Source organism: Equus quagga, chromosome 15 (assembly GCF_021613505.1).
Source record: "Equus quagga isolate Etosha38 chromosome 15, UCLA_HA_Equagga_1.0, whole genome shotgun sequence".
NCBI classification, from domain to species: domain Eukaryota; kingdom Metazoa; phylum Chordata; class Mammalia; order Perissodactyla; family Equidae; genus Equus; species Equus quagga.
This window is the reverse complement of record NC_060281.1, coordinates 8,278,560-8,300,503: the sequence shown is the minus strand read 5'-3', so window position 1 is coordinate 8,300,503 and position 21,944 is coordinate 8,278,560.

Sequence of the window (21,944 nt, the reverse complement as noted above, 5' to 3'; positions counted from 1 at the left end):
GAACCTAATATAAGTAAATAATGTTCTGTGGAAATACAGATTATCAAAATTGATCCCACCATATAGAGAAAGCCTAAACAGACAATTTTCACAGAAGAAATAGAGAAAATAAGTAACTGCAACCCATCTTCCTCGTCAAGAGCAACTGGCCCAGATATTTTTATAGGAAAATTCTACTAAATCTTCAAAAACCAGATAGATCCAACAATCTATTAATGGTTCCAGAGCACTGTACTCCCTAATTCAACTTGTCAATTCAATATAATTAAACCTGGTAAATACAGAAACACATTTGTGAGTATTAATAAAAATATACTAGGTAAAATATCAGAAATCTGAATCCAACAGCACACTAAGAAAAGAATACACGTGATCAGGAGGAATTTATTTCAGTGATGAAAATTTGATTAGGAAATCATTTAATATCAGAAACCATGATATATTTCAAAGAAAAAAATCACATATTTCCATCGATGCTGAAAACTCTGACAAAATTTAATACCTCCTCCTGATTTAAAAAAAACACAATTGAAGAAGATAGACAATATCTTAGTTTTCATAGAGTGAGAAAACACTAAGGGTGTTTACTAACCCAAGGAACAAGGCAAAGATGCCTTTATCTCCGCTCCCATTCAACATTCTACTATATCTGTTTGTCAAAGAAATTAGACAAGATAAACTAATTAGAGGCAAAATATTTGGTAAACAAGAAGAATAATATCTTTATTTGCAGATGATATGATAATGAACTTTGGAAACCCAAGAGAATCATTGATAAAACTAACAATTAACCACTAATAACACAGTCATAAAAAACCAATAAAATAATTCACTTAGGTAGTAGACTAAAAAAATTACCATGTAGAAATCAATAACCTTCATACCTGTGGAAAACCAGCTAGAGGACAAATATTAGAGAAAATCCATTGAAAATAGCAACGAAGATTAAATACTCAAAAAAGTTCAACAAGAATTATCTAGAACATAGATGAGGAAAACTTTAAAACATTCCTAAAAGGTATTGGAGTAGACTTTTACAAGTGGGATGTCATCTGTTCATTCATAGGATGACTCAACATCATAATCATGACAATTCTCCCTAAAGTAACTTAAAAAGTCAGTGTACTCTTAACAAAAATACAAGAAAGCTTTTAAATAAAGTTAACAAGTCAATATTAATATTCATATGGTAAAACTAAATATGCAAGAATAGCCAGGCAAACACTAAAGAAGAAAATGACTCGGTACCAGCCCTACTAGATTTTAAGACTTATTTAAAATATTTTAATTATAATAATGTTGTACTGGCACATGACAAATAAAGCAGTGGAATAGAATGGAAAGCCCAGATTTCGACCCAAATGCACATGGAATATTAGTATATGATAAAGGTGGCATCTCAAATCATGGGAGCAAAGATGGAAAGGAATAAATGGTGCTGTGACAACTTGACAGTCATTTGAAAAAAGGTGAAATTAGATCCATACTTCACACCTTACACAAACATAATCTTCAAGTGGATAAGTATGTAAATATTAAAAATGAAAGAATACAAATATTAGAAAGAAAATATTTTAACTTCTGTATAGGAAAAGTATGTACAACTGATATGGATATAACCGAATAAAGTGAATTACAGAAGACTACCTGTACTATGGTATCTTGCGTGTAAGAAAGACGGAGATAGAAGAAGAAAATATGTATCTATGCCAAAAGAAATACTAGAAGGATAAACCAGAAATAGATGAGGTTGCTTATTCACTATATTATAGATTGCTATCTGGGAATAAGGTGAAAAGAATGGGGAACCGAGATCCGGATAGAAGGAATAAAGAAGCAATAGCACTTCTGTGAGTATGACACATACACACATCTGTGCATATATATATTTGATTTATATATACACAGACATGTATACAGATATATCTAGAAATAGATAGAGAGGTGTGTGTGTATATGTATGTATACATACAAGTATTTCCTAGCCAATATTTGCTAAGCATGCAAGCTTAGCATACAAGCTTGGAGGGTAATGCCACTCCAGCAGCAATGAGTATACATCCAGAATATGGTTTCTTAATAAGATTTTTCACTAAAAGTAATCCAAGGGTCTTTGGAGAAAGGGCTGGTTCTAGAGTTCAGGTGGGGAATATACAAGATGACTCCAAAACATCTTGTGGTGTTAGAGAACAAGAAAAGATAAGGGAAGCATGTCAAAAGGAAACAGGAGGCTTCTTGCAGGAGTTCCCTGTAGCTAAATCTGGGAAAATTTGAGCAGCAAAATAGATAAGGATAATAAAATGTTATAACTCATATAATTAAACAATTATCCCAGTCCATATTCATATAAACAAACCAACAAACAAATAAATAGGGGAGAATGACAGATTTCCATACAAGAAAACTCTAAATAATAAATACAGAAAATATTATGGGAATAGTATATCAACATTTGGAAAAAAACACAGTACTAAATTATTCAGGCAAGAATCACTAATAGATGCTAAAATTTTTAGGTACATATTTGTATAATCTCAACATATCTCTCCACAAGGTGTTTATTAATAACAAAGAGAAAAATAACAACTTTATAGTGAAGAAACCTGGCAGACAAAACCTCTTCCGGTTACCTATTTATTACATCTGAGCTCCAAATCTACCCTTCATCGGCTGCTCGGACAGCCCAGGCTGTATGTCGTATATATTTCTCCTTGGTCGGCTGGATGATGATAGGCTTGCTCTTCCTAGTTCTGGTTCTTGGGTGCTGCTTCCTTTGGCGGGTTCCTGCAGAGTGCATGGCTTCTGCAGTGCGTAGTCCATGCAGCATTCAGAGGCCAATGTCATCTCTACCTGCTCAAGTGGTTTCTCAATAAGTGCCACTGGCCTGGCATCATCTCATGTACAGAGTCCCCAAAACCATCTCAAGTGGCTTTGCAGCAGGTTCCACCATGTGATACCTCCCCATGGACAGCTGCCCCTGGAACTCCAAAAGGCATATTTCTAGAGTTCCACCAGTGCAAAGCTCAGTAAACTTCACTATCCAGCAGGCCATGACCGCACCCTCTCCAAATAGGCTTGATCTCACTCCTGGAGAGGATCTTCTTCCAGATTTGCTCTTCATTTGGGTAGTCTAGATCAGCACTGAGCTCTGAGCACTTGGTGGAGCTAAAAGTAGTGGTTGCCCCTATATCTGCCGCTCCTGTGTTCTTTAGCATTCTCTTGTACTAGCAATCTCCAATTCGTCTAATCCCCATCTTATAGTTAATAATTCTCTACAATAAACTTACCCTAATCAGATTATTTTGTATTTTATGTCTCCTGATTGGGTTACACTGACACATCTCCCTAACAAGCAATCAAAATCAACATCTTGAGCAATAAGACACAACAACCTCACCTATACACTCTCCCTTAGCAAGCTCAGAAACAGGCCCAGTTTCAAATATTCTCCATGTTCTCATGACATGCAAATTCATGTCTAGAGTTTCTTTAGCTTTATAATCCTATTTACAGCTGTTTCTGATTGTCCTTAGATATTGTGTTTGTAGTCAAAGATTTAAGTTATGAAGCAAAACAGATCCTGGATCCCTCACTTGTCATTTAATAGCTGTGTGACCTTAGGGAATTTACTAACCCCTCACAGCTTCAGAGTCCTCATCTGAAAAAAATGAGATATGATGGAAACTGTTGTTGTTAACATCATCCAATCATAATAAAACTTGTAGATGACATTTTCTTTCTGTATTTCTTATTCTAATTAAGAGACATGAGTACCCATTAAATTGCCCAAGTGAGAAATCTGTCAGCCTGAATACCTTCCTTGTCACACTTTTCCACGTCTAATTAGTTGTCAAAATCTAATAATTTTACCCTTGCAACAGAGAATGCAGGCCGTTCAAGAAAACTGATCCCTCTTCTTTCTGGGCACCTGGCTAGACTCCATTTCCAGGACCCCCTTATGGTTAGGTGTGGTCCTAAGCTGCCCTCTAACCAGGGAAACATGGATGGAAGCGACATGTGTCACTTCCAGGCAGGGCTCATAAAGAATTGCAGGTTTAGTTTACCATAGTCCTTCCATTCTGCCTGCTGAGTTTGGACTTCCAGGGTGACCTTGGATATCACCTGTTGAAGACATTGAGCTTATGTCACTCTGGGTCTGTGAGTGAGAACACTGCCCCACTGACATCTTTCAAACCCTGGTTGATTTAGAGCTGCTTTGAAACTTTTGGACTTTTTAATTGAGCAAGAAATACACTTGTGTTTGAACTGTCAAATATTTGGAGATCTATTTGTTATAGTGTTTTGATCAATTTTAAAATCCTTTAAAAACTCTCTGCTACCTACAGAATACGATTTATGGCCCACAAAGCCCTTCATAATTATCACATTTTCTCTTCCTTCAGACTCAGCTCCCACTGTCTCCCTGCGCACATGGGGGTATGTATCTCTACTAAGCCATCTCTCCGGCACAACGGAGAGTGTTTCCTTTTCCCTTTCTAAGTTATTCCCTGTACCTAAAATGTCTCTGGCCCCTTTATCTATCCATTATCCACTACTATACAAGGACTCAATTTGGATGTCTCTTTCTTTATGATTCTTCACTTCATCCCACCACCCACTTAGAGCAAGATGTGTTTTCATCTCTTCTCCTGTAACACACTGTACACTTCTCTAATATAGCTCTTAGAAAATCTTTGTGAAACCGTTTGTTTTCCTGCTTGTATTGTCAGTACTAGGGTGTGTTTTCGTTGGAGATTAGAAATTTTTCTGTTTTAACATGGTTATTTTAGTATTACCCAACGCCAAGTAATTTTTTAAAGATATTTATTGAATGAATGAATGTGTTATTCCTCTCTTGTAGCATAACATTCCATCCCAACATTTAGTGGCTTAAAATAACTACTTTATTTTGTTTACCATTGCAGAGGTGAGAAGTCTGTGAAGGAATTGACTGCACTGTTTATCTTTGATCCTTGAAGAATCAGCTGGGGCAATGGGATGCTTCAGGATCCCCTTTCAAGATGGCTGTCTCATTAGCATTTCTGGGCCTTGGAGCTCTTTGGCCTCTCTCTCTCTCCTCTCCTCTCTCCACATGGTATCTCATCCTCCAGAGAACCTACACGTGGCTTGTGCTTCTCACATCGTGTTAGTTTCAGTGTTGTTGCACTTCTTCATGGCAATTGCTTCCAAGAAGGCATACACAAAAATAAATGTTTCAAAAAGTCTGGGTAGAATCTGCAAAGCTGGCTATGATCTTGCCCCAGGTTCCTAGGACATTACTTCCTCTGCATTCTATCAGAGGTAAGTCAGAAAGCAAGGCTGCTTTCAAGGGAAAGAGAATCATAGTCTATCTGTCAATGGGAGGAGTTGCATCTCTATCTACCACAATAAATAAATGGATATACTAAGTCTACTCTAAGAAAGCATCAAGATCTGGGTACTTAATATTTCAATAATTAAAAATAAAACCTCAAAACCATCCCATTATTAAGTTAAAATATTAAACACTCGATTGTACCAGATACCACATTAATTTAGGCAAACTAAAGGATCCGTGGATTTTGAAAGTCAAAATCTGAAAGTGTATATGCATGTAAGCAAATCATAGTCCCATTCAATGTGCAAAGAGAGTACGTTATTTTATATGAAATAAATTCAGTAAAAGACCAAAGTGAAAACATTTATAGAAACAAAAATTGACTTTAACATTAGCTAATATGTTGAGGTCTTTAAGAAAATAAATAGTCTATTTAGTCATGGAAAACACATAAGAATAAGTGTATATATAAGAAATGCCCACTTTTGTTGTATTAGTAAGAACTAAAGTTTATGTGGCTTGGGATTTTGCCAACAGGTATAAGATCATAATCACAGCTTGCTCTTATATGATAATTATGAGTACTATAAAGCAAACAGAGACAAAATAGAATGGACACTTTTTTACTAGGAAGTGTGTACACCTCAGTTTCTATCAGAATTCTCTTGCAGACGTAGGAGAACTTGTGAGTAGGGAGTTGGGTTTTGAGTGAAGGGAATTGATGCTGCCGCTGACAACTATCCAGGGGGAGGTAATTTCTAGTTAGTGAGGTAGGTTTTGGGAACAGTGGTAGGGTGAAGTAGGGGACTTCCTTCTCTCTCTCTGTAAGCTGGAGCAGACAGGTCCCTGATTATAAGACATTACATGCTCCAGAACTGTTTCATGAATGATATTCAACTCTTCCGCACCATGTGGAAGCAGTTTGGGAATAAGGGCACTAAGACGAGTGTACTGCTCATCAATGATGGCAACGGCTGCCAATGTAGCGGAATGAAGAAGCAGAGCAAGTCTCTGAAGTAGCCAGGTTTGGGCAGCCATGACTGAGACTCATAATGAATGTCTGCCATAGTTCAGCTGCAGGAAACAGCAACCCTTCTAGTTATTTTAGGGAGAAAGGGACTTAAAACAGGAAGTTGTCATGAGTACTGTAGTCTGAGTGTTGAGGAATGAACCCCCAAAACATGCTGCTTAGCTGACTTACCAGAAGAACTGCTACTTGTGTCACCGTGAGGGTGGAGGGGCATCTGAAGGATGTTCCTTACACTGTTGCCTCCTGCAGTGATCCGGCACACCCACCTCTTAGTAACCCCAAAGCTAACGACCGGAACATTCCACATTTCCATGACCTTTTGCCAGCAGCAATGGCAGCTGTCTACAGACTCACTTCTGTCAGTCAAGTCTCTCAGGATGCATTTAATTGGCAGACACTAACTTGCATCCATAACTCTGGCTGCAAGGGAGTCTGTGAAAAGTAGTTTTTAGCTTTCCAGACTCTTGAAGTTAAGGCAATTAGAAGGAGGTTGAATTGGCTGATGATTGCCATGTCACCTCATCCACCACGGGGGGCTCCTGAGCTCTCATCCTATTGAGCAATAAGAGCAGCCAGTAGTGAGGCTTTGCATGGAAGAAGGGGCTGTCCTCTTCCCAAGGCTGTGTTGGGGCTACCAGCATTCCTCCCACAGGAATCAGCTCTCTCCACAGGGCCTGGCAGCTATAGCAGCAGCAGCAGCACCACCACCACGGTGAGACACAAATGCTGGAGAGTGGAAGGGCGGAGGCGATTGTCCTCTGATACAGCTGGAGAGCAGATCTGGGACCACTGCCTTCAGCTAGGTTATTGCAAGGCTCTTGCTCCAATAACTTGTTTATATGAAGGAAATGCAGCTTGATTTGGTTGTTATAGATCAATGAGGCCAGGGATGCAGGGGCTAGAGAGAAGTTCCGATTCTTACGACAAAATCCAAAAAGCAAACTTGGAGCCCAAACTTGAATGTCGCCCAAATAAAACTGCAATAGCATGTATTCTAGAACTCTATATAAAGCCCTGGCCAACGCAGCGCTAAAAGATGAAAGCGCAGAAGTATTTTAAAACTCATTCTCAAATATTAAGGAAATTATATGTGTGTATTACAAGGACTAAAAACATTTTAGTGTTTTTATATAAAGAAATTGTTACGTCAAGCCAGTATTGAAATTAACTGGTACAATTTTGCTAACTTAGGAGAACATGTAACATGTAAATTGTAAATGAGGCGACATTGGATCAGCTTTTAAGTTGAGCACTTGGGGTAAATGAACATGGATGATAAAGCTGCACTGGGGCTGATCTTGCCGGTGTTGCTGGAATGAATCACGTCTCCAGCTGAAAGTACGTGCCTGCACATGGTGCTGCTTTGTGGGTAAGATTCAAAACAAATTGGTAAATACATCTGCTCTTGAAATAAGAATATACTCCTATTGCAGCTATATTATTAGTTTTTACTTTCATGAGAAAATGAATACCTAAAAGCTCTCTCACTATGTTGCTGCATTTAGTATAAATATGGCTTTAAAAATGAATAAATTATTCTTTCACGTTGGTAAAAAATGTACATGAATGAGACTTACTACCAAAGGACTAGGGATTCTTTTACACAAATACAGGCAATTGTATAAAATCTCTACTGAATTGAAGTTCCGACTCCAGCCCCATGTCGTCTGTCAAGTTCTCACTAACTCCACCCTTCACATGATCTCCCTCTTTTCCTACGGCATCTTGTGTTTTCCTCGACCATGGCACTAACTGCCTTGAATTTTAACATCTGGTATGATTTCCTGTCTACATCAATAGAGTGTGGTCCACGAGGTCCATGTTTTTGTTTTATTTTGCTTTGAATCCCCAACATCAAAAGCACAGTGTCTCACATTGAGCAGGTGCTCCGTAAATATGGGTTGAACAAATATCTACAATCTCTTATGCCTTTGGCTTAATCTTTCAATTCAATCCTTTATGTCTCCTTCAGTAAGAAAATATGTTCTAGTTGCTATAGGAGGTTACTGAAGAACCCAGCTAACATTCCTGCCTATAATTGAGTTGGAGAAAAAAAGGTTAACATATCAAAAAGAAATGTATGTAAGACACTAACAATAGTGTACAATCTAATCTATGTGACAGGTTCAGAGCTTCAGTATAACAACTAAGATAACTCAAAGAAAGGAGAGACAGTAACACATATGTGTGCAGATAAATGATAAAATTATTCCTGCATGGAGAGGTCAGACTGAGGTTACTGATCAAACTGGAGAGTTCTTAAATTTTTACATTGGTAAATATTTGTTGGGCACCCACTGGGGATGGTGTCATTTTTTTTTTTTTTTTTTTTTTGAGGAATATTAGCCCTGAGCTAACTACTGCCAGTCCTCCTCTTTTTGCTGAGGAAGCCTGGCCCTGAGCTAACATACGTGCCCATCTTCCTCTACTGTATATGTAGGACGCCTATCACAGCATGGTGTGCCCAGCGGTGCCATATCTGCACCCAGGATCCGAACCAGCAAAACCTGGGCTGCCAAGAAGGGGAACGCGCGAATTTAACCGCTGCATCACCGGGCCGGCCCCAGGGATGGTGTCATTTTTGATTCCATAACTAATGCCAAAATATAGAAATAATAGTTCTCAACTTCAGGAGATAAACTTCTGGATTCTCAGGGAAAAAAGTAGCAAATAAAAATGGGAACGTAAGCGCCCTGAAATACAGCTGCAGTGTTTCAGTAAAGCCCTGCCTCCTGAATTATGTATTGTGCCTGAGTAATAGCGAGAAGAGTACTGAAGTTATTACCAGACACACAACTCCTGTCCTGACACCTGAGAAAACATTAGTCCCTGGCTGAAGGCAGATACTTGAAAAGCAAATAATAGGCATCACACATGAGGTAGGACCCACAGCGGAAAAAGACTGAACATTAACAATGACAAAATTATCAAACTGGGTTTATAAGAAATTAATTTCATTATCTGAATTAGATATTTTTCTTATTTGAATTTTAGGTGTTAGACTAAAGATACAATTGTTATAAATCTATGTAAACTAAATTTTAGTTTTATTATTCTTCACTCTGTCCTCCTTTCTCCCTCCTGAAATAACTTGAAAACAGTATTGAGAAAAATAAATACAATTAACTTATTCAAGATTGCACATTAAATAAAATAAATAGTGTACAATTCTTTTTTTCCTTGAGTACTTACTTTCAGGTAGTTACTTCCCTCTAGTAACGGACTATTCTTATGTAGCGTCAATATCACCACCAATCAGTTGAGTTGCATACAGTATTTATAAATTTGAACAAATTCAATCCCTATTTGATGACTAAAGGAGCATAGTTGAAAAAACACTGGCAAGATACATAGCTAGCCACAAAATCTGAGAAAAGTGGCAATATTAAAAAGAAAATTCCTCCAGAAAAAAATGCTTGATCTGCATTTTCAAAGACAATTGAAAGTACACCTCTACACATATCAGATATTAATCATTAAAATGTTATTATACAAAAGAGAATGATTTTTTATTCTTCCCACACCAGAGGTCTCATGTGTTTGTTAGTTTGTAATACGAAAGGGTTTCCCAAATGACCCAGTTTGAAATAAAATAAACAATATACAATGGCTTTATGGAAGGTTTTTGAGTTAATATAACTAATTTTGAGGGACTAATTTGAGTTTAGTTTTATGCTACCCAAGAAGTAAAATTCACAATGTTACAGAGATGACGTAGCATTCATGAACAGAATCCTATGTCCTCTGAACTTGCTCAAAACAAGTGACTGTCTATTCATGTTTTTAATAATCTGGTTTTGACATTATGTAGCTGTTTTAATCTTACAAATATTATTTTCATCTCCTAGAAATACAGAAAATTTCCCTATTATCAAGTAAGCTGCCCTTCCTTTTCTTCTTAAGAGCATCTTACTTAGTTTTCTCTTATTAGAAAAATGCTAAGTGATCATTGTAGAAAATGTATAGTGGGTCGATGGACTTCAGAGGGTCACTGGCTCTCAAACCGCTGATTAGGAAATCTCTTAATGTTTAAGCTTTTCTGCTTTCTAGTCTTCATCTTTGTATCCATCTCCATTTCTGTCTGTCTCTTCTCTGTACCTCCCTATCTATATAGTTATTAATATCAAGTATGGCTAAGCAACCATTTGTGGAAAAGAGGATAGTAGCATCCATTTACATTTTATTGCTTGCATATTATTTATGTATTTGTAATTGTAATGTGTATTACATGTATGCATTCATGTATACTCATTAACTGCTTTATTTCTTATTTCACTTTATCCTTTTTACCTACTCTTTCATGTAAGGAGTGTTAGTAGTATTTGACAGTACAATTTAGGCTTTGGTTTACTCAATACAGAGGATGGATACTGAGTGAACTGGAAAAGAAACTAACGTCACACAGAGATGGACATGAAGACTTCTGGGTTGTTGTATTTCCCCTCGTTCTGAGAGCAACTTAATTTGTACAAAGAATACTTGCATTATTAACTGAAAGCACCAACTGGTTTTGTATACTGTGTCTGGAAGATTAGTAGGGTACCGTGGTAAGAATAGATGCTCAAGAGCCATCAAGGTAAACCATCGGGTACTTGTTTGTTGGCTCTCAGATTCGTTCCCATCCTTCTATGATTTTTGCTGAAACACACAGGGCTGGAACCAGCAAACTACGTATCCCAGATTCCCTTGGCAACTGACTTCCGAGCTAAGTCCTGCTAATGGGAAGTCCTGATCTGAATATAAAAGGTATGAAGGAAAAGGGATTTTTTTCCTCCTTCTGGGGTGCCTCCAGCATCATCATCAGCAGCAGCAGCAACAGCAGCAGCAGCAGCAGCAGCAGTAATGGGCAAATCTGGATTTCTGGGTCATTCTCAAGCACTGGAGGCCCATTTACAGCTGTGGCAGGAGTGCTAGACAGCCCCATGCTCATGGGCTCTGGTTGTCAATTGTGGGCAATGCTAGATCTCCAGGCTTTAGCTGTGAGTGTGTGGGCACATCAATGGCCTTTTTTTTTTTTTAAACTGAGCTAACATCTGTTGCCAATCTTCTTCTTTTTTTTTCCTTCTTCTCCCCCAAACCCCCCAGTACATAGTTGTATATTCTAGTTGTAGGTCCTTCTGGCTCTGCTCTGTGGGATGCTGCCTCAGCATGGCTTGGAGCGGTGTTTGGTCGGTGCCTAGGACCCGAAGTGGAGAAATCCTGGGCTGCTGGAGAGGGAGAGGGGCGCGTGAACTTAACCACTCGGCCATGGGGCTACCCATCAAGGGCTTTTATGTAAGTACAGGTGGGAACACGTCCCTCGGAAAACCATGGCAAAAAGACGTAGAGAAACATACTAAGGACAGCCAGCTTTAACTTAAATTTACAACCCTGCAATGTTTGTTAAAATTGTTTTGCTAGTTTTTATGTATGATTTAGACACAAAAAACTAACTAAATGGTTTTAACAAACATCTCAGGGGGATAAATTTCTGAAAGAAAGCTTCCATGAATGATACAGTAACATAAAGTGAGATTAATGAATCTTATAATTGTGGAAATCAGAAAAAACTTCAGCACTGTTGTGCCCTAATTGAGAATTTACTTCAGAAGAATGCTTCAAGAGGCAGAAACAGGCCATAATTTGCCAGCAAAGCCACTTCTCAAGAACAGAATCATATAATGAATCAGTTTTCAGAATGAAAATACTTTAGAAATCATCAAATACCCTTTCTTTCCAAGTGAACGAAAGGATTGTTCTGATGGTGATTTGCTAAAATTTACAAGACTAGTTGGTGACAAACCTAGAAGAAGCACCCAGATTTCTTTCTGGGTAATTGGGCACGTTGCTGTACTTAGAATGGTCGGGATGCAAGGTCTCTGAACTTATGGGTTTGCTATAATTCTCAGCCACATGGACCTTGAAACCTTGCAAGATCACCAGGTCAGTAGAGAGAAAATGTCAATGCTTTGGGAAATCTGTTTTTGACATTTTGCAGAGTCCATGTGAATTCACACAGATTATAGGTGTTTGGTGATTGTCTTTATTTTATAAATGGCATTAGGTAATTTCACATGTACGTGAAGTCTCTCATGCTCAGCAGATGATCTTAGGTGATTTTGTTTCAGCTTTTAGGAACCTATTTTGTTGAACTTTATAAAATTGCTATTTTTCAGGTCCAAAATGGTCAAATAGAAATTTCATACAGTTCAACCTAATAAAAAGGGGTTAGTATTCCCATTAGACTTTTTTGATTTAAGTAGAATTCAAAAGGCTCCAAATGCATCCTACATCAGGGAGATTTTGCTAATATTATTTCAGTGGTAGAAATTCTGTGAGATCTTCAAAGACCTCTTGGTTTTCATGCTCGCCCTCTTACTCGAGCATTAGGTGACAGCCAATCAGTTCACTGAGTGTATAAAGCACTTCTGTGTTGGATCAATTATGGTAGCGAATTTATTAAAGATATGAGTGTGAAAAACATCCCACTAGATTGCCGTTAGGACATACACTTTCTAAAATACACTGGGGGAGTTGAATGATGAGTTCCTGGTATGGGTTCAGACCTGGCCAAAAATGATGGTGAGGTAGTCCCTGAGGTGGATGCCAGTGTCCAGGAGACAAGACCACAGAGTTGAGGTAACTAGCAAAGTCAACAATTTATATAACTTTTTCTCTTATGTCTCAAATAAGTAAGTTTATAAATTGAAACTGAAAAGAAAATCTCCATTTCCACTAACATCTACTTTCTTTTTCTTCTTCTCCTCCCTCCTTTGTGTCATGCTGTTGATGAAAGAAGAACTCTTTATCATAGATGATGGCAGATTGTGCAAGTCTTGCTAACTGACAATGCTTGAAATGCACACTGATCAGAAACATTGAGAAAGGTTACTTGTCTAGTCAAACGTATCAGTAGAGATCAAGATACAGATAAATGTGTTCATTATAGTTCAGTCTAAATCGTGAGCATGAATCTATCTGGTAGATAAATCTGTATTTGGACAGTCCATTAAAAAAGGCATTAACAATTTTAAATGCATCATTGAGCATTTTATTACCCCTACCTATTGGCTTGAAAACTCAATAAGTAGGGAAGAAAAATATCCAAATTAATACACATTTCTATTTTGCAATGTATGTGTATTGATTTTGTTTTAAACTAATTAATAAATTTTTTTTTAATGTCAGGCTCAGCAGTATAGCATTAGAATTATATGTCTCTAAGTATAAATACTGTATATCTTTAACAGTTAAACATGTTTTATGGAATGTAATTTCTTATTCATTCTTAACTCATTTTTGCTGCGATTTTAAGAACATGTTAATTAGAAATACAACTTAGAAAAGAATATCCCTAAAATTGATATTAATTTTAATATATTAATTGAGGAGAGTGTTATAAGAAAATTGTAATATTCATATTTTCTACAAGCTAGATATAAAGAAAAAAGATATTATTTTATAAAAGTGATATGGATATTTACGTTATTTATCCAAATTCTATCACTTAGGGTTCAGACGGGCAAAGAGAAAGCACTTTAACTCTTCAAATCGTAAGAAATTGAATAGAAGAAATTGATCATTTAGAGGATGGACAAACTGTGGAGCCAAAGAGAGAGCCGTGACTGAATCCAGAGATTAATACAGCAGGAAACTGCACGAACTCCTAGAGCTGAGGGGACAAGGAGAGAAGCCCACTGAGAGCACAGACGCCAGAGTCCCCTTGTGCAAAATGGAACCACAGCAGAGCTGCCCAGACATCGCTGGGACCATAGACAGAGGGGCTGTCTCATGGGACGTGAAACCACAAAAGAGCTGCAGTTGCTGTTGGATAGTCAACCACAAGTAAGAGAGAGGTAGAGTAACTTCCAGCATCTCCCTGTCTCCTACCAATATCCCGGTGGTCCTTTCCATAGGCTGAATAGGTAGCTAGTTGAAAAGGGAGCCTGGATAATGTGTTTGCAGTGGCCTTGCAAATGTGCAACTCAATCTATTGATGGAGGGAGAGTAAGACTGATGGCCTCAGCTGTTTCCCTTCTGCATCTACCTCTGTGTTTGCATCACGTTTCTGGAGGGTTGCACTCAGTCAATTAACACAGCAGAGGTGCTAACACAGGCCCATTCCCACGAGATGTGGGACTTTTTAAAAACGACTGCAGTTTGAGGGTCTCCCCATAGGCCTGAGTGGACTTTCTGGGTACTGCACTGTGGTTTCATGTTCTTCTGCTTAAAAGGGATCAGACGTGCATTAACATCTCAAGGTGCTCTCCACCTTCTCTTGCTCTCTCCTTTTCTTCCTTCATGGTCACTCCTCCAATAAATCTCTTTTATGTGTCTTTGGTAGCTTACAAAAAGGCCTTTATCTCCTGAAGCGGAAGAGCTGATGCAACCAAGCAGGACTGAGGTTCTGATAATTAGTCACAGAGCTCCAATGACATTTAAACGCTCATCCAAGGCAGATGTCTTGTGCAATGGTCAGGGTCCTGTCTGAGAAAACCTGGGACTGTAAAAAAGGATGGAGACCTTGATGTGGATACCCCTGAGCATGTTGGTTCTGCAGATCCCTTGATGCCCTGAGCTTGCAGCACTTCCGCCAGACTGGAAGACCGCGGAGGTCTCTTTCCTGCAAGCTAACAGGTATCTCCATTTAGGAGTGGCCCCTACCCCTTCTCCTTGCTGAAACACCTATAGCTACTATAAAATCCCTGCATAACTTTGCTGAGGAGTTGCTGTACCTACTAAGGAAGGAATGAGAGTATATACTGAAGGGGCTATAAGAATTACCCGGCATATACTGACAGGAACCAGGGGAATACTGGGGATGCTTCATCAAGGAGGCTGGGACACGAGCCTGGATAAGTGAGAATTCATTAACTTGGGGGCATATTCTCAGGACATAGGACTTATACTCTGAAAAATACCCTAGGGGATGGGGGCAAATTGGTTGTTAGGTGGCTCTAAGAAGCCTAGAGAAGTCAAGAGCCTGAGCTGCTCTTGTAGATAGCAGAGGAAAGGATGAAGGGGCCGAGGGAAATGGGCCTGCTAGAATTGGCATGTTATGTAAGGGCACAAGACTCAGCAGTGATTACACTCCATTGGAGGGCTCAGAGTGCATACCTTTCACCAAGGCCCTGAGGAATGTGTATGAGAACAGCATGGGTATTGCTAAGTAGTTCAGCGGTGAGTCAGGCAAGGGATGATAGTAGGAGAGATGATCACACAGCTGGACTCATAACATCCAGGGAAATGATGCTCGCTGTCCTCCTCCAACTCCCAGTAATAGAGGGCAGTGGTGCTGATTAACCTCACTGCTGGACACAAGTGGTCTGGAAGTACTATAACAACTGGCAAGATCAGAGGAGCAACCAAGGGGCTCGACCAGCGTGGAGTTGTGCAGATGGTTGAGAGAGCACGACGTGCCTAGGGGTGAAGCAGACAGGTAGCACCCTTGGTTGCTGCTTAATGTTTACAGCCAAGAGGAGCAGGAGGCTGAGGAATGTCTCCCCAGTAGAAAGTCATGCTGTCTTTCTCCCTTTCATTTCCCAGGGCTGAGCCAATTTCCAAATCCAAATCACATTTGTAGACCTACCAGTTGTCATTTATAATTGGGATTGCCATACTTAGCAGTTAATCCCCACATTGGACCCTTGGCCAATGGGTTAATATTTATCATGATAAGGAAGCTCAAGTGGAAACTTCTGAAACTACCCTAATCCCCTTGGCTAAGAAAGAACTCAAAAACAATATTGCACCCCATCTCCTAATGGGCCTGAAGCCCTGGTGCCCTCAGGACTGCACTTAGGACCAAAAATTTTCCTTTGAACCATAATTTCTGGATGTCCCACAGTGATTTGGATTTCTTGTACCCAGAGATCAGCAGAAGAAAAGAAGAATCAGTATCTTGGAAAGGGTAGTTGGCCCTGATCAGCAGAGAAGCTAGGGCTGCTGTTACACAGTGGGGTCAGGGAGGAGTATGTGTGGATCACAGGGGCTCCACTAAAGAACCTTCTGGTAAATCTTTGCCACACTGTAACTGTGAATCAATACATAAAGAAACCCTAGACTGCAAAGTTTATTATTGCTGAGTTCTCAGACTCTGTAGCAGCGACAGTTTGGGCCACGTTCCCAGGTGAGCCATCAAGACCTGCCAAGGTGACAGCAGAGTTTGGGGGATTTAGAATAGATAGTGGAGGAGGGGGAGGATGAGGACCACGTGTGCTCTGAGACCAGCTCCAGCGATGAGAGCTGTAGTTCATCTCAGTAACTTCTCTCTTCTAAGTCTGTCTTCAGGAAGAGAAGCCAACAGGAAGCGTGAGGAAGCTCTTCTTGAAGGAACTGTTTGTGGAAGTAGATGTGTGTACTTCTAGGGATGGGCTGTGGCAGCCAAGAAAATGCTTCATTCAGCTGTCCTGCTGTGGGAGCATAACTGACTGACAGCCCCAGCTGCTGCCCTTCTGGATCCACCCCTGCCCCCACTGGCACTACATTTGGTGTGGGCCGCTCCCAGTCAAAGACAAGGAGACCAAAGCTGGCCCATTCCTACAAATGTGGAATTCCTGGTACGGACAGCTTTGGCTCGAGGACCCCGCCTCATCTTGGCTGAAGCCGTCTTGCACTGTGAGACTCTTCGCAGTCAGCTCTCTTTCCTGCTCCCTCTTATTCTCAGGGGTCATATGTGCACTTTGGTCTCAGGCTCTCCCTACCTTCTCGGGATCCTTCCCCTTTTACCCTCACGGGTGTCTGCTCCAACAGATCTCTTGCATGTCTAATCTTTTCTTCACAACTGCTTCCCAAAGGACTTGAACTAAAACACTGTGTTTCTACCATGCAGATGAGAGATGCGGAAGGGCAGGCAAATAGATAGCAGAGCAAATAGGCAAACACAAGAGAGTTTCTAAAAAAAATACTGAGAAAGCTTTTAGAAATTTTTTGAAACCTAACATTATTTATAAACCATATAATTAAAGGTTTTACTTCCCCATTTTCTGCAAGAAATACCATTAAGAGATATCTATCATAACTACATATGAATCACCACAAAGTAAAATTAGATGTTTGATTTGAACACTGTTAATTAAATGCCTGTCTCTCCATGTATAAATTTTGTCTCCACTCATATTTCAAACTCTTTCATCAATAAGAAATTCCCTAATTTTCTATGTTTTTCTAGTGTTCTTGGAAGATTGTGACATCGTTGTTAAATTAGGCCATTAATAATTCATTTTGTTTATGTATTGTGGCTTAATTGTAAAAAAAAGTTCACAAATGAAGCTGCTATACTAGAATAATGGCCCGAACTGTTGTACTCTGTCCTTAACTGTACAGAAACGACACAAATTTCCATTGAGTAGAATCTATAAATTGGTAAATATTCACACAATGGAAAAAAATAATGAAAATGAAGAAACGACTGTTGCGTGCAGTCACGTGGAGGAATCATGAAGATAAATAACATTGAGTGAAAGAAGGCAGATACGAAAGGGTACGGGGTAACTCCACTTACATAAATTCAAACAAGCAAAAGTTAGACTTCAAGACAGCAACCAAGATGCAGCTGTCTTTTGGGAGGAGGGAAGACGCAGTGGGCAGGCAGGGGCATGAGAGGGGCTCCTGGGATACTCTTGATGCACTAATTCTTCACCTGGGTGGTGGCTAAAAAGGAGTCATCACTTCATGAAAATTTGGGCTATTCTTTTATGATTTGCATACGTATTTGTGATATATTTGGATAAAAATGTTTAAAAAATGAATGTGCAAATAAAGGTCAGCATTGAAATTGTGAGCTGTACCTGGATGCTATGAGAAGTCCTTATTTCCCCGAATTGATGAAAGATGGTTGTACCATGCCGACATGTTCACTTCCCCAGTAAAAGAGAATACGTGTATTTCCCTAAGGTTAACTAAGTGTCATGTAATACACAGAGCATCTTAGAGGCTTTCAGAACCATCTCATTGCTATTGGAACAAAGTTAAAATTGTGTATCGTACCCTACAAGTCCTGCACTATCTGGTGCCCTAGCCACGTCTAGCATCCTTCCCCACTTTGCTGTGTACTCTGGATGAATGGGACTTCTCTAAGGCCCACATGCTGCACTTGCCAAGATCTCTCATACCACAGAGTCATGGCATATACTGTTCCATCTGCCTGTATGCTCTTCCCTCGTCTTCACTTAGTGTTAATTCTCAATCAGCATTTTGACTTCCATAAGGAGCCTGCTTATCTAACTCGTGTAAATCTTGGTGATGCTCTTATGTTTTGGTGTCCTACTTCAAAGCACTTGTTACGCTTGCGATTGTTGCGATTGTTTGCTTAACTCTCATCTCATTTTGTATACCGTAACATCTGTGAAGACAGTCACCATGTCTGTCTGTTTTTGTTTGTTTGCTGTTATTCCTTTTTTATTTTGAAATAGTTTGTCTTATAAGCAGTTGCAAAAATGGTACAGAGTTCCCCTGTACCCTTCCTGCAGCTTCGCCCAATAATAACATCTTAGATAACCATAACATATTGTCAAAAGTAGGAAATTAACATTGATACAATACTATGAACTTAAATGTATGACTATTTTTTTATTATCACTGTACATTACCTTCTAGTACAGTACCTGACACATAATTAGCTCTACATAAATATTTTTAAGTGAACATTGATTGGATGAAGATAGGGAGAAATCATAATTGAACCTAAATTTCCTCATCTATGAGAGCATAAACCTGTTCTAAAAATTGCCTCCTCTTCCAAAGTCCATGAGTTATAAGACATTTCTACTGTCTTCCCTGAAAAGAATGTATATTTAGATTATTTTTTCTGAAGTTGTGATAATTTTTCTCGATTTCTCTACTCAATTCATCCTAATCAATGCAACTAGCTGATGTCGAAGTTGAAGTCTTGGATTCTAGAAACTTGTCTCTTAGAGGAGGGAATCAGCATTCATTAACATTCTAGTTTATAAAGCAGAGTTATACAATTCTATTCAACTATTCTCAGACAAAGGAGATTTTTGAGAAACTTCATTATACGAAAAAAAGAGAACATATTGGAAGGCTATTTAATCCTAAGTTTGTTTGAGAAACAGAGTAGGCCTGAGCATCACCAGACATTGGTATATCAATGTGGAGAAGACTCTTTCATCTCTTGCCTTCATCCTCTAATATTTTCTTCTCCACATCCTTGTAACAACATCCAATGATGCCCAGACCTTCTCTGTGTCCAAATTCAACTCAGAATTAAACAACCCAGATTAAATGTTTGAGATCTGGTTTGTTTAGTCATGACCACTAAGTGATATCCACTGAGTGGTATCCTGTATATTTTTACTACTAACAAGACACTGGACCTAAATGCTCAATGAACACACCTTCGACTTGGTGTTATTCCATAGTCATAAAACGCCCTCCCCCCAGCATCCATCCCTTAAACCTCCTGTTACCCAGTCCTGTCTCTGAATATACACCCTCCATTGGCTTAGTTTAAAGAACCAAAGGACCAGGCATTTTCTTACTTCCTCTTCTATATTTTCACCCACCTCTTACCTAGATGTATCTAAATACCAATTTGTTGGTTCAGGATCTTTTCCCAAACCTTGATTTTATCATCTTTCAGGGAACGGAAGCTAGCCTGTGCCTTGACCCAAGGTTGAAGGCTAAACGTAAGATCTAGTTTTACTTAATGAGCCCCTGTGAAATGAATCCCTATTGTAGGGATTCCCTAGTACTATGCTCTGCTTATAATATTAGACTTTCCTTATCTCGAACTATCCTCAAATTAAGACTGAGATAATGCTGCCTCTTTAGAGATGGGGTCCAGCCTATGAAGCTGCCCTGAAGTAGTCTTCGAAGTGAGTCCTTTCCCCAGACCTCATACCTCCCCCATGTCTGCTTAGTGCTCCCTCATGTTATCATAAACGACAAAAATTAAAAGCTTGAATAAATTTACTTTTCCTGAAATAAAAAAGGTGCTATTAATCATATTCCATTAAGAAAATACCATTTTCTCACAAGTACTAAATTTAAATAACAACTTCAATAGATGGCAGGGAGAAAAATATATTCAATGCTAAATTCTATTTAATCACCTTTTTATATCTCACAGCATGAATATGTTCATCATTGACTCTTTAAGGTAATTATCAGGAAGAATTATTTCATTTTGATTACCAGAAAAGCATCTTTTAAATTATTAAAATCTTCAGGCAAATGCAAAACCTATAATTATGCATTTAGACACAAGGCAGCATTTCACAGCCATTAAAACACCTTCCCCGAAGGAAATAAGCAGAGTTGCTGTTATTCAGGCTATAAAGCACAGTACAGAGATGGGACCCAGAGAGCTTTAAGGACTGAACACACGCCAAAGGATTGTAGCGTGTTCAAATGGAGTGTGGTCTAAATGGTTGATCCAGAGTCCCCCACGGCTAATTGAATTGACAGACACTCAATTATTAAAATGGTAAGACCGTCCAAATTATCCAGGCCAAAGAGATATAGAATCTGAATAATTCAAGCGGAATCAATTCTTTCTGAAGTTAAGCGAAGAAACCAGAAGGCCCCCTACATGTGGAATATTCTAAGAATTACATATGATATTTACTTTCAACACTTTTTCATTTTTATATCATGCACAGAAAATTGTTTTTAACAGAGGCAAATGACGTGGCATCCTGAGTGTACCATTTTCTAGAGGGGCATTTTAACAATGTTTGCATAAAGTGAGTGTCGTAGAGAAGTATTGTGACTGATTGAATGTATATATTTACAAATTAGAAAGAAAGACACTAAAATATGTAACATCTAGAAAATTTTTCAATAGCAAATGCAATATATGTAGAAATGTTCTTTTAAATGCAGTATAGGTAGAAATGTTACTTCTTTTAATCAGAGAATTTGAAATATAGTGAATAAAAATATATTTGCTGTAGCAGAATGAAAAGAATGAGGGAAGTATAAATAAAGCTTAGGCATATATAACTTAATTTTAGTTGAAAAAATTCTCTATAGTCTTCTTGGTCTTTCTTATATTATTATCTAAGTGAAAAACAATATAGAATATTTTTTTATGTCCTGATTTGGTCATAACCTAATCCAACCATCAATATGAGTATAATTCTGCTACATTTTACTATTTCTTATTGACATGTTAGCAGCTAAAAAAGAAAAGAAAAAATATTTCCTCTTTTAGCCAATGTAACATACAAAACACTACTCGAATTTTAATTTATTTCATAAACCATTTTGACCACAGATTATGTTTTCAGCCTTTTTCTACATATGCCTGGGATCTGTTTGGTTTATCTGATCTATACTGGTCCATTTACTTATGTTTTCTTTTCTTCTTAATAAAAACCCTTTTGGAAGAATCAGATATAGTGTAGGAGTAGGACACTAAACATATGGAATTGAGAGCAAGTACTGGGTGATGGGGACTAGGGTAGAGGACACATTTGCTGGTTCACAGTTGTGCAAGGGGATGCTACTTAGAGCTTTCCAGGACTGACAGAAGAGGCCGAGGACAATCGGCCAGGGAAAGTAGAGTCTATAAAGTGGTTGTAACAAACAATCTAATTCTATGAAGAAGATGTAAATAGATGTGAGAAGACACCTAACCCATATGGACTGAGG